The 12,881-nt window shown below is 46.1% G+C and overlaps 1 protein-coding gene across 1 annotated transcript in view; it reads left to right on the plus strand.

Moving 5' to 3' along the window:
* Window positions 1-12,881, plus strand: part of LOC132908787 (signal peptidase complex subunit 2) — a 157,800-nt gene that overhangs the window by 142,137 nt on the left and 2,782 nt on the right. The gene's annotated exons all lie outside the window — the stretch shown is intronic.

The following is a 12,881-nucleotide window of genomic DNA, read 5'->3' on the forward strand; positions in this document are numbered from 1 at the left end:
CAGCCTTGAATAGGTATTACGGCATGATTCAATATCCGGAACGCACATGATCAAACACGATCGGCATCGTCGCGCGTAACAAAGCGGTTCAACGCCCATCCTGCGAAAGATCAAACGCTTAATGGTCGGCGTTGGCAAGATATCTCGTTGGAATCGATGATGGCGGGCGTGTCGGAAAGGATGGGGCCGATACGAACCAGGAATCGAGCTTAACGTGACCACGTACGCGTCGACGGGATCGCGTGGCGCATACCTGAGCAATGGCGCGTCGAGCATATGCGTGCGTCACAGGGAACACTAACGGCAATTATCACCCTAACCGAAATGCTCGAGAACGTCCCTATGGGAGCGAAGGGGCGAGGGTGAACGCAGCTCGAGCGCGCGCTCGTACACGCCAATTGCAGTTGCAGTCGCGTACATGCACGTGCCCCGTGGCCGCAACGTAAACACACGGCAAGCCAAAGAGAGGGAGAGTGGATCACGATATACGTGGAGAGTATAACGTCGTTCCTCTTCTACGATTATTTTCGCTCGCAGACTCGCCACGGCTCGCGTGACGATTGTACGGAAATCTTTAAATAATCCATAACCTTCCACCCGAGAGCACGGCGAAATGTGTCTGTTCGTGATAACGATATCGTCGAGCTTGCACGAAATTTCTCGTAGAAAATGGAGTCGAAGCGTGTCTCGAGTCCCAGTGAAATCTTAATATCCTGTTCTTTCGTTTTCTACTTCATTTTGTTGCTCGATTCTACACGTTGTCGGTAAATGACGGGAGATTAACGCGAATAATATCGTTAGATATTGTTGGAAAATTCTCGTGGTTAACGGCAGTCGGCGTTTTTCGTGGATTAAATGAAAAATTTGAGTACGAAGGAAAACGGAAATGTCGTGGAATCGTTGGTTTGCCGTATCTCGTCCGTCTATGCTACTCGTGTTCGTTAATGATCCATCGTTCCATTATGCAGGTGTCAGCAATTATAACACTTGACTAAATGGTCCGACATCATCCCTCGGGAAGCCGACCTCCCGTTCCGGATAGTCACGCACGTATCACGTAGAGAGGTCATAATCGAGACTTCGTCGTCCGTATAAGTGGCTCATCTCTCGTGTACGTGGATCGGTAAAGGACCTATCCGACCGAGGAATGTGGATCGTTTCGTTCGATCGAACCACGTTCGAGCGATTGCCCAGTACGGATCCTTCTCACGTCTAGAGAGAATCATCGTTTTCGCGACAAACAATGAAGAAAGATGCAACCATGGTGATGTAGCGTCTCGTTAAAGTTATTATTTTGTCCGTTTTAAGTTTGCTCCGGATTCTACTCGCTATGGGACAGACGGTCAGGATTTATGCGTTGCGCGATCGTTTATCCGGTCATGGAATTTCAAAAGTTGCGAGGAGAGAAAGAGAAAAGCAAACACGCGGCGACGACTGGTAACGTGAGTCCTGGAATCTCTCGAATGATCCTCGATGAAAAGCAAGAGAAAAGTTCCTATCGAATGAACGGGGAGGAGGCACGCGCGGTTGATAACCATTACCCGTGCTGCTCTCTTTCTCTCGCTCTCCGTTGCGCTCGTATCATCATCGTGTCGAGATGCGTTCAATGCACCTGAAACAGATAACGCGAGCGCCGGCCAATGGCTTCCGGGATGCCCGATACGCTTCCCTGTTAACATATTTTCTCGTGAGCGGAGAGAGGCGAATTCTTCGCTGCTCGCGACGACTCGTTACTATTACGGAACTGTTTCTCCGTAATTCTCTATCTCGGGGATGGGCGCTCTTTCAACGATGCATCAACAATCGTGTCACGATGAAACCATCGACCTCACGCGGCATCCTGCACGCGACGACTAATAGATACGTTTCCAACATTACGATCGTTTCACGCCCTTGAATATTAGGTACACGGATGTTCTGGACTGGCGAATTTGTTCCTCCTCGAGAACACGTTCGGTTAACGCAAATGGTGCAAAGATAGCCAAGGAACAGGGACCATTTTGTAGAAACTGGGAAAAGAGCCTAGAACGATTCCTGTTTTCACCAAAAACAGCCAGTTTTTACCAGCAGGTTCTTTGATCGAACGGACGATCCTGCTAATCCGCGGTTCGTCTACGAGCACGACATTACGCGGACCGCAAAAACGAGGGCCATTCTGTTCTGGTCGATGACCCTCGGTTCGTCTGGTTCGCACCGCTTCGTTCCCAGGCAGGGCCACGGCCGGATTCTGCGGTCCTGACAGATTATCTGGAGCGCAGTTCTCTCGACGAGAAGAGCAACGAATCGAAACAGAGACGATCATCTGCGCCGCGAGTAATTTGGTCATCGCCACAGCGGGCTCTTTCCCGATTCATCGTTGCGCGCGAACGCGTTGCCCTGCTAATTCTCTCCATTAGCGCATGGCCCGGCCGTGTAAGAGGATACTACAACCGTTATCATCTGGTAAGAGAAAATCGCGCGAAACGAATGCGCTCGCGTAAATTACTGCGGCGCGCACGTCGAACTTACAGTATTCCAATCTGCGAGATTTGGCCGCGCCTCCGCCCAAGGGAGCGCTGTCCGATTTCTTTGGGAATTTGGAAAATCGTTGAGCCTCGAGATCCGATTGGTATCGAGGAGAAACCGACGATTACGGCGTAACGTCTGTCACAAGTTGGCGGCAGTCGCTACTTAGCGCTGCGGGCAAACTTAGAGCGGGAGTTTAATAGAACGAACGGTTTCTCCAGGTGTTTTTGTCACGCTCTCATTTAGCTGGCACATTCAGGGTGGTGCCGAGGCGTCGGAACGAAACGGAGACAATCATCTGCGGCCCGAGTAATTTGGCCACCGTCTGCCCCCGTTCCCCAAAACTTCTTGAATTCCGTAGATCGTGGTGCGTTTTCGGAAACAGGGAGAGAGGACGGCGTGGAGCCTGCGGGCCGAAGACGAACAAAGTGGTATTCGGTGGATCGCGCGAGCGCAAGGAAAGAGATCAGAAGAAACGGCGAGGCGAGAGGAGTGCCGCGTGAAATTGCAAATGCAACGTAATCGTTCGCCACCCACCACGTGACAAATCACCGCCGCGTCGCAAAAGAACGGGGAACCGTTGCACCACCGAAACCGAACGACCATAAGGCAAGAACTGGAGCAAAGACACGGCTGCTCTGCACGCCCTACTCCGCACGCCAGGCTCTCGCGAATTTATTTCTTGATTGCGAAGAGTTTCGGAGTTGTATATCCCTCCATAGACAGCGCGTTTTTGCAAAACTACGCCCAGCATTCACGCAAAACGTATTTGGGACGAAGCAAATGCACTTTGTTCGTTCATCCGCCCTATGCTGACTCGTTGCGATGCAATATTAAAAGTTGTTAAAACGTTAAAAACATAAATAAACAAATGGAGGTATAATCTTTGAGAGGGCAGAAATGCTGTAGCACGGAATCAATTAAAGGTTAATCTGACTTGAAAATTGTACTTTTTTCATTTCAATTATCGATGAAATTATCTCTCTGGCTTTCAGGCAACCGTGCGTTAATGGATTTCTCGTCGTTTGGAAAGTGCAATCCTATCATTTGTTCGTGTAAGTAATCATTTCCTTCGTCCGCAAACCTCGTATCATTTCTCTTCGCGCTCTATACCCGCGTGCAAATTATTATTATCATTCAGTGAATTAACCGGTCACACGAAGGATTCCTCTATGTCGCGACGTTATCGGCCAAGATCAAACCCTTTTGACAGCTGGACAGCAACGACCACGGGAAATAAACGATAGAGAAGCATAATATTCGTTATCGCTAATGACCGATCGCGACATTGCTTCGCGGCACGCGAGTGTCTGTTTAAAAAAGTGTTTATTCGAGACTGAACACGAGACACAGGGAAATCGAGTTTTACAATCGCTACGTGGAGTTCTTCGCCGGTAACTGGTTGCCAGCGACTCGTCCAGATAGAAGATTTTTTGAAGTTAAATAAAAAAGAAGGCGATGCTTTCGACCAGTATGTTGGTAAAACTCACAAAGCAATCAAGATTACCATTTGATCAGCCGCTATAGAGTCTATTTCCCTATTAACGTGGATGTGTATGATTGTCGGCTATTAAAGGGTGAAAGAGCGCGAATTCAGGGGCTGGCTGACCAGTAATGATAGAGTCGCGGCTGCTACGGTACAAATTCGATGGCACGGCCATTGATTCGTTGCGGATACATATAGACTACGGATGGCCGAGCACCGCCAAAGATTCGCACGCTATTATCAATATTGATATCTCGCAGCATCGGTATAGGATTAGTACGCGCATCAATATTAACCTGCCTATTAATGCAAATACATTGGCGATTTCCTCGGTTCTTCTCGTGCATGTTTCTGTTTCAGAGATATCCGTCGATCTCTGATGATATAAAAACGTCGATAGCTATATCGTGTAATTAGCTGTATCGTATAATTTCAGTAAATGATAATAAATCGCTTGGCGAGTACCTCGATTCTATGCGTAAAGTTCCCGCTTCACGGTAAAAGTGATCTTTCTACACATTTTCATGAGATAGATAAAGAGGACTTTCACGGGGCGTAGAACAACGACGAGAGGGTACGATAAATTCCTTTAAATGGCATACGTTTATCAGTATATACGACACTTTCAACCCCCTCTCTGTCATTCGACCGAGTTACGATGGCCCGGTTTTATTCCGAGAAAAAGAAATCACCATCCATTTCTCTTTATCCTGCGTAGCTTGTGTTCTCAATAATTCTTTTCTTGGTAAATTCCTTTGGCTAGTCACTGACCTATCTTCACAGGTTTCCGTAGAGACCGCGATAAGACCACTGCGGCTGTTTATCGCCGCCGCAATATCGATTATCTGTTTCTTCTTGTAAGATTTATGATGAAAGAAACGAAATCGAAAACGGATATTATCTTTCGAATGCAAGGTTTTCTGTTAAGGCGGCGTAGAAAAAAGAAAAAAAAGAAAAAAAAAAGAACGGAATAACACGAGGCGAAGCAGGACGACGAGTGTTTCGTCTTCCTCTGGTACGTGGAAAACACGATCGACGTGATTTATCAACGTTTCGATTAAGCGTTTAATTCTCGATATCGCGTGGAAAACAATTAATCGAGTTTGATAATATATAGCCTCGGCTTACGAGTTTCTCAAACTTTGCCAGATTGCGATCAGACGAAATTTTTTGTTGCCGGCGTTTTTCCACTTCTATTAACGCGACGACGTTTAAAGAATCGATTAAAACGTTATTAATTTCCGGAAAAGTTAAGAGCTTCCGGTGACACGGCGTCGCCATAAGGAAGCAAACGACGTAGTGAGTCACGAGCGGCTAGAACGATTTTTATCGGCTGCGTGACGGTACGCGTTAATTACGATGACGAGCGATAAGAGGCAGGCAACGTTTCTCGCCTATCGTTCTTACCCCTTTTAAAAAACGCCGATGCTTTCTACGCGAAAAAGAAAACGAAGATAGACCAGGCGCCTAGATAAGATTCCATTTCGCGAACTTATCTTATCGTTCGCCTCGAACGCCGTCTATTTCTAGAAAATGTTTGAGCTCGTCGTTCCATGGAGTCGATATTTCCGAGAACGAATAATAGCGTTCAAGTACTCGTTTTAACTATCGAATGTCAATAGATTGTGAAACGGGGAGTATCCCGTTTGTATTCCTGTCGCTTAATCGAACGCTTACGCGTGGCTGGAGACACGCTGATTCTCAGATACGATTTATTGGTACGCGCGACTGATATTCCAAGGAGTCTGAAAGGTCGGCGGAAACAACGTTCCACAGATCGATTTTATTTCTTTTAGCCTCGACTATTGAGAATGATACGGGTTCTAAGAAGCAAGAACAATTTCCGACGAATCAATGAGAAATAAATAATACGATTATCTCGAAGGGGAGCGCGTTAAAAATCGATGATAACAATTATCGGTGTCAAGTGACGAACGTTCGCATATTTCGATAGTAAATCAATCGGACGTGTTTGTCTCACAGAAACTGAGAATGTCCCCAAGATTAATAGAGAAGACCCGCACGACCTTTCTTCGCGACCCCCGGAGCAAGAGGAAACACGAGAACCTATAGGGGTGTATGTTTCTTCGATGAAAAATCAAAGCTTCGACTGAGTGAACGTTTGTATATGCGTGGTTGCTTGTGTACGAGCGACTCCTAAAACGGAGGGTTTTCGAGAGGAAATCGACGACAGACGCGTGAAGGGACGCTGAGTGGGTGGAGGCACGTACGTGCCTTTTGGCCTTCGAAGGGTCGAGGATGACGAGTAGTCACGAAAGAGAGGGGTTCGAACGATTCGACGCATATTTTGACAGGCACCGTAGACGCGTGCCAAGCGACTGCGATCGTATGTCGGGACGCCCCCCGACCTGACCGACCCTTCGAGTTATATGAGGGTAGTTTGAGACTACTTTACGGCGATCGGTTTATTTACCGAGGGATCGTTCCTTAACGGGACATATAATTAGCCGACGCATCGTGCCGCTGAAAACGAAATAAGTGACTTTCCTAAGCGATTCCATGATTTCGCATGGAAAATCGTTGGGCAATTTTTAACGCTCAAGAATGGTATTCGAGGGGAGGGAGGTTCTTTCAGTTATTCGTCGTTTGCATGCGTCGCAATCTTGATCGACACGACGACTTCATCATGACGCGCGGTACCGCTGAAATAAAGATAACGAGTCGAGATATACGTTGCACGAGGGATATTTGCCCGCAGATGGGTGCATTCTATCTGGCCATAGGAAAACGAAATTTGTTTGATCGTATTTATTAAGATACATTTATTCCTCCTGAGCAGAGCTGAATTACGAACTTACCGAACAAGTTTTATCGCTAATAGTCCATGCGCGGTTAACCGAGTTCGAGATATCTGAGATGAAAATCTTGTTAGGAACTCGAATGGAGAAGGCAGACGTCCGGAGGATATCCACAGGATAACGACTCGCGCGCACGTGTGGGTGGTAGGACGGGGGAACGGTACGTGAGTACGAGCGAAACAGCTCCAACGATGGAGCGAAGGTGGTGCACGCCGGAGAGCAGGGAGGAAAGGAGAGAGAGGACGAGAGAAAGAGAGAGTGGGCGGCTACATAAAGACAGGAGCTGGCGCGTGCCAGGTGCTTCGTTGCACACAATGCATCTCTGTTAGGCACCGGGGGACTCCGGCCAGCCGGAAGTCGAAATACAAGCGTGTACAGTGTACACAGGCGGCTCTTATTAAAGAGGAAGAAAGGAGCGCGTCTGCAGAATGCGAGATCTCGTTCGTGCTCAACTGGAAAATACTCGTGCACGTTAATGCGATCTAACGACTGATGCTCGTACGTGCTGTTCGACCTCAGACTGTCGTGTAGCCCCCATTCGACTAACCCCGGAATTAATTAAACTCTTCGCGCTAATACTAATTAACCAGATTTTTTACGCATTCGCAACGCTTCCGAGAAAGAATACTGGAAGAGAGAAAGAGTACGCGGTTAGCTTGCTGAAGCTAAAATGAAACCGACGAAGAGCTAATACGTTGGCAGCAAAATTTGCCCGGTGATAAATGGAAAATAACATGGATTGGTCCAAGTACGATCGAATCACGACACGAACACGTTCGTATCAACTTCGAAAGCAAAATGAAGATTGTACGAGTCGACTAGAACGCGTATTAAGCGTCGAAATTGAGACGTTCAGACATCCCATTAAAGAGATTCCTTCGTCCAACAGCGTTTCATAAATCACCGACTCGTTTTTCACCGTTCGACCGAGTGGAGTAAAGATGCACCACCCCCGAAAGGTGTTCGTGCTGATGTCGGTTGGCGAGAAAGACGTCGGAGCGAAAGGAATCGTTGGATAGTCGCGTGCCGTCAGACCTTTGAATAGCCAACCCCTCGTATGCGCCCTCCTATAACTACTCACCCCCATTTCTCTAGCGTGGAAGGCCAATCCATAAATATCCTAATGGGCTTAAACTGTCGCTTTTACCCTCGACTGTTGGGGTCAGCCCACTGAATGAACCACCTATTGCGTCTCTATCTTTCTCTCCATCTACCTTCGTCTGTGGCCCTTTTGCCCATCCTGTTTCTGCCCTTTCGGCAAATTTCCTGCACCCGAAAACGACGTGAAAAACCGTATTTACGGGGCTTTCAGCTTTACCGTGCACCTTGAAATCGTGCTCCATTCATTCGATAGTATTTTCGGCGAGAACTGGAAAACGAGAATTCACGTTCTGTAAATTCTACCAGCTTCCTGGAAAAATACGGTCAACGAATGCCACGTATTTAATGATTAAGAGCCCGCCATATGCAAATATATTTCCAATCTATGCCGTTGAGTTATTATAGTTTCGTGGTTGCTGATAGGTGCTTCTTTGGAAGGAAATAACGATCGAAAGTTTTCAAGCATCATCCGTTGGAATTATTAATGACGCTTAAGACTCGGAGCAAAGTATTCAATGTCTGCTATCTTGTCACCCAATGTTCGCGTCCCTAGAAATTCACCTTCTTCATTTTTTCGTCGTTCCGCCGGTGATACCGGTTACGATAATCTTGCGACAAACTTCCACTCTTCTTTTCCTCTCGACTTTCTTACGTAACAGGAAAGAAGATGGTTGGTAGGGTCGTCGGCCGTGTCTTGGTATCTCGTTCCAGGACATTTTTTCTGAGACGGGAGTTTTCCAGAAGAGACACGCTCTCTTCCCATTGTTCCGCGCGTGGCTCATTTGCAAAGTTACATTTATGCAGCGTAACTTTATCCGCCGTGCAAACTTGCTCAGGCGAATCGACTGCAAGCTCGTTGAATTTTATTATAAAAAAAAAAGAAGCAAACAAGAAAAGAAAACACAGAATAAGAGGAAGGAAGGAAGAAAAAATGGAAGTAGCTAGAGGCGCGATAACAAATGTAACACGCTTGTGCTTTATGTAACTCTGAAGTATTACTAGCTACAAATAGTAGATAATACAAAGCATTACGAGCGAATATTCTTTGAATCTTTTTCGAATAAATCTAATTAGGAAGTTTCGATTAAAAGTTTTTCGATCGTTGTTCTAAAATTCCACCTCTTCGACTCGAAAATCGTCTTGGTTTGAAGTAATCATTCTCGGTTGATAGATAAGCTCCCCACGTTAAAATCCATAGAATCTTCTATCGAAGGGAAGGTGCGCCGAGCCGAGAATAATTTAACGTGGCCCGACGAATGGCCATTGATTTACGAAGCATCAAACTTCCACGAAAGTTAGCCGCGTATCGAGACCGTCCACCCTCTCTCTTCTCGTCCCTTCCGGTTTGTTCTTAGGCTGCAGTTAGCGGATTCGATTTAACTTCTCCTGTGGGCGAACGACATGGTTCTCGACTGGCAGCAAGCTCACCAGGCGAACCTACACAGAGATCAACCTAAAGGGAGAGGGAAGGAGGAAGAGAGAGTGCCAACGGATGCCCAGTAAGAGCAATTTGCCAATATCGAAAGTGTTTGTCGATAATCTGTTGGCGAGCTGTTCTTGCTAGTTACTAAAAACTTGCTTCCTCCTTTACTTTCCTCTCTTGTCGCTATTCGATCGTACGTTTTCTCCTAGAAAGCACTTTATCGCGTAGAAACGTATTTTGCAACTTCTTCGGAGATTCGCTCGCTATATTGTATATCTCAATAATTGTACCTCTCCCAGCTGTAATTTCTGTAATAGGCGCTGAAGCAATAAAGATACCGAGAAGCCGAGAATCACCGTGATTTTGGAAATGTCAGGATTCTTGTTCCAGTACTGTGCAATTAGCAATATGTATGCTCTGGTGACTACGGAAAGCGCAAGATGTGATCGATGAGAAAAAAAAAAAAAAAAAAAAAAATACGGCCCAGAACATCGATGGACACCAAGGTCGAACACATTTCAATATTAAATTATAGTACTCGGGGTCGTAACTTGTTGTCTTTAAATCTGTACAAGATAATACATTGTAGCTGCATTTATCATCTGATAGTTTCACTCCCTTCGGTGTAATCATCCGAATTCCGTGCATTTACGTTGGAGAATTTTTCAATTTTTCCGTAATACTCGGTATTCGACTGGTTTAATTTTTTACATTTCACTGAAAACGATTCTTTTTCCCCTCTTAACCTTATCGCGTCAACAGTTTCAGAAGGGTTATTTGTCGATCTCGACACCAGTTTGTCGAACAAACTGTGTACCACATTCTCGATCACCGGCGAACGATCGAGAGTTCACGATCTTGATTTCTCACGGTGACCAATTGATTCTCGTTCGACGCGAGGTTTTATCTTGCGCGTTGAATCACAGCACTCCCCTACCGGAACCGGTTGTAGTTTACATTCAGCAAAATTGTTTCGATATTTAGGAAGTATTTTTCTACTGTGTATTTCCAATTCTGTTCAAACCAGGACTTGTTTTATTCCCTTCTGCTACGAACTTTTCTATAGCGCAGCTACCTACTTTTCTATGTCGCTGCTCCGAAATTTTTCGATATAAGCACGTAAAATGCCAGCCAATTGAATCTCAGGAAATTTTACCGGTTCGCCGATAAATATTTGCTTTTCCCCTGTTCCGCAGGGCATCTCATCATTCCAGTTCGATAAAGATATTACGGATGCATACGCGACACTGGGTTATTTTCTTTCCGACTATGAACGGGAAGGTTCGTGTATTCGCGAAGCGGTTTCAGGAACCAGGAACAAAACGACGCAATGATCTGTGCGCCACGTACTTATACACGTAGTTCGATCTAGGGACTTTTAAAGTAAGTCAGCGAAAAGCACACGGGTATTTCCCATGTCGTTCTCACTTTTCAAAATATTTTCAAGGCACATCGATTCTCCGAGATCAGTTGCCCGAAAGCTTTCTCCCAGTTGGAGACGATATTTCCATCGTCTGGCAAATAATTTATTCTCCGGTACTTTTGTCAAACATCCCCCGTGCATAAATTAAGCGCGCGCAACCTAAGTCAAACGGTTGGTCTCTTAGAGATGGAGGGTGGATATATTAATCGAATTAGAGGAGTGTCGTGAGAACGAGGTAAGTCGTTCGTGCAACAAAATGCCTCGGGTTCAGTTTATGCGCGCAAGATAGTCGACGTGTAACGCTATATCGTATAATGTGTCTCATTCCGCATTTTCCTCCCACTTCTTGCTCGGCGATCGATCGTTTGCCGATCGTTAAACGAATACCACGCGTTCCAACGATCTAACCCCCTTCCAAACACGTAACTGCGTGTCGACATCAAACACATTTTAGACCCCATTCCACTCGTGTTCAGGAACATTCTGGTAATCACCGGATGACCATGTGATAAGCGAAAAAATCGGAAGAATCAATTCGCGACATCGCTGCAAGAACGAGTATTCCGCTTGAAAAATCGTGCTATCGGAATACGACCGTGGTTTCGTTGGGAAAATCCATGCTGTGATTTATGCATTGTCGTGCAGATTAAAAGAGGACGGCCGAGATACCAGAGTAGGAAGGAAATTCATTTAAGGATACTGGATACGCGGAATTTATTTGCAGGATATCATTTCCGGTCATTTGAACGAAAATAAAACGCCGTGCAGAATGTTTCGATCCCATCAGCGAGAGATAATGAAGGACCATCGTGTCACTGATGCATTATCCTGATGAACGCGCCGTAAATATTCGGCTACAGAGCGAAACGGCGCCGATTAATCAGCCGAATTCGAACACGCGGTTATTTAACGTTCGGATATGCGGAATACAGCCGATCGCCAACTGTTTCTATTTATTATTTAAGCACTGGAAAACGATACGGCCGAAACGGTAGGACGATAGGATGCGGAACGGTTGAAAATGCAAAATTACGATGGCTCGCGCGGTAAAGAAAGAAACAACACCGCGGGAGGTTGCGCGTAAATGGCAGCGTAGTGGAGAACGAAATGAAAACGTTAATTATGACGCGGCACGCTTAAGTGTCGCTATTTAACTCGGAATTAATCTGTCACGGAACGAGTGTGAAAAACTACCCGTTTAAGAGGCCGACTCTCTTGGCGGGTCGTTTGATTGGCAGCTCTCGAGGAGAGTTCCTCTTGAACGTCGTTGGTGCTCCCTCTCTCTTTTAAAAACCTCTCCGGGACTACTGGTGCGTTCGTATATTCGAGTCGGAAGCACGGCGCGATGCGGAGGGAACGAGGGGGCGCAAGAAGGAACGGCAGGGAAACGAAGGAAGACTTTATTTTCGGTGGCCCGATGACGCTGAAAGGCGCGAGCGTGGAAGAAGAGGAGGAACGACCCGTCGAACACCGAGCGTAAAAGAGCGCCGGAACGGGCAGGCTGGAGGGGACGAGACACGAAGAAAGCGAAATGTCCTCGAGACTCGGATAATGGCTCTGAACGCAGTCTGTGATTCGTAACAGTTTAACGTTTTATAGGAGCAACCTGATTGCACTCTGGGCCTGTGCCGTTGTAGCCGGTGTTGATTTTAATAAGTGCTTCGTCATTATGCCCGAACGTATTCGATTGTTCGACCTGTCTTCCAAGAGCAGGTAAATATTGAAGTACGATATTAATTTGCGTTCTAATTTGAAACTATTCGTAGCAAATAACATCGGAGAAATCCCAGCTAGCGTATATCTCATCGGAAACGTTGCGATCTAAGGTAAACGACGTCCGCCGAAACGCGAATACTGCCCGAGTGAAAACAAAGTTCTATCTATTTTGAAAACATTGTTACCGTGTACGCGTATGGGCCGATTTAACTCGTATTACGGGTTAAAATATCAATGTTTACCAGAAATTACGAGAACCGTCGACGTTAATTGCGCAATAACAACAATCACAACGACGCAACGTCTCGCGTATATTCACGTGTTAAAAATCCAAGTATCGTACGTCATTGTATAGAAACACGAAGCACGCTTGAAATCACATTTTGTCGGTGTAAAGGAAAACAGTAT

The sequence above is a fragment of the Bombus pascuorum genome, chromosome 7 (genome assembly GCF_905332965.1).
Source record: "Bombus pascuorum chromosome 7, iyBomPasc1.1, whole genome shotgun sequence".
Taxonomy (NCBI): domain Eukaryota; kingdom Metazoa; phylum Arthropoda; class Insecta; order Hymenoptera; family Apidae; genus Bombus; species Bombus pascuorum.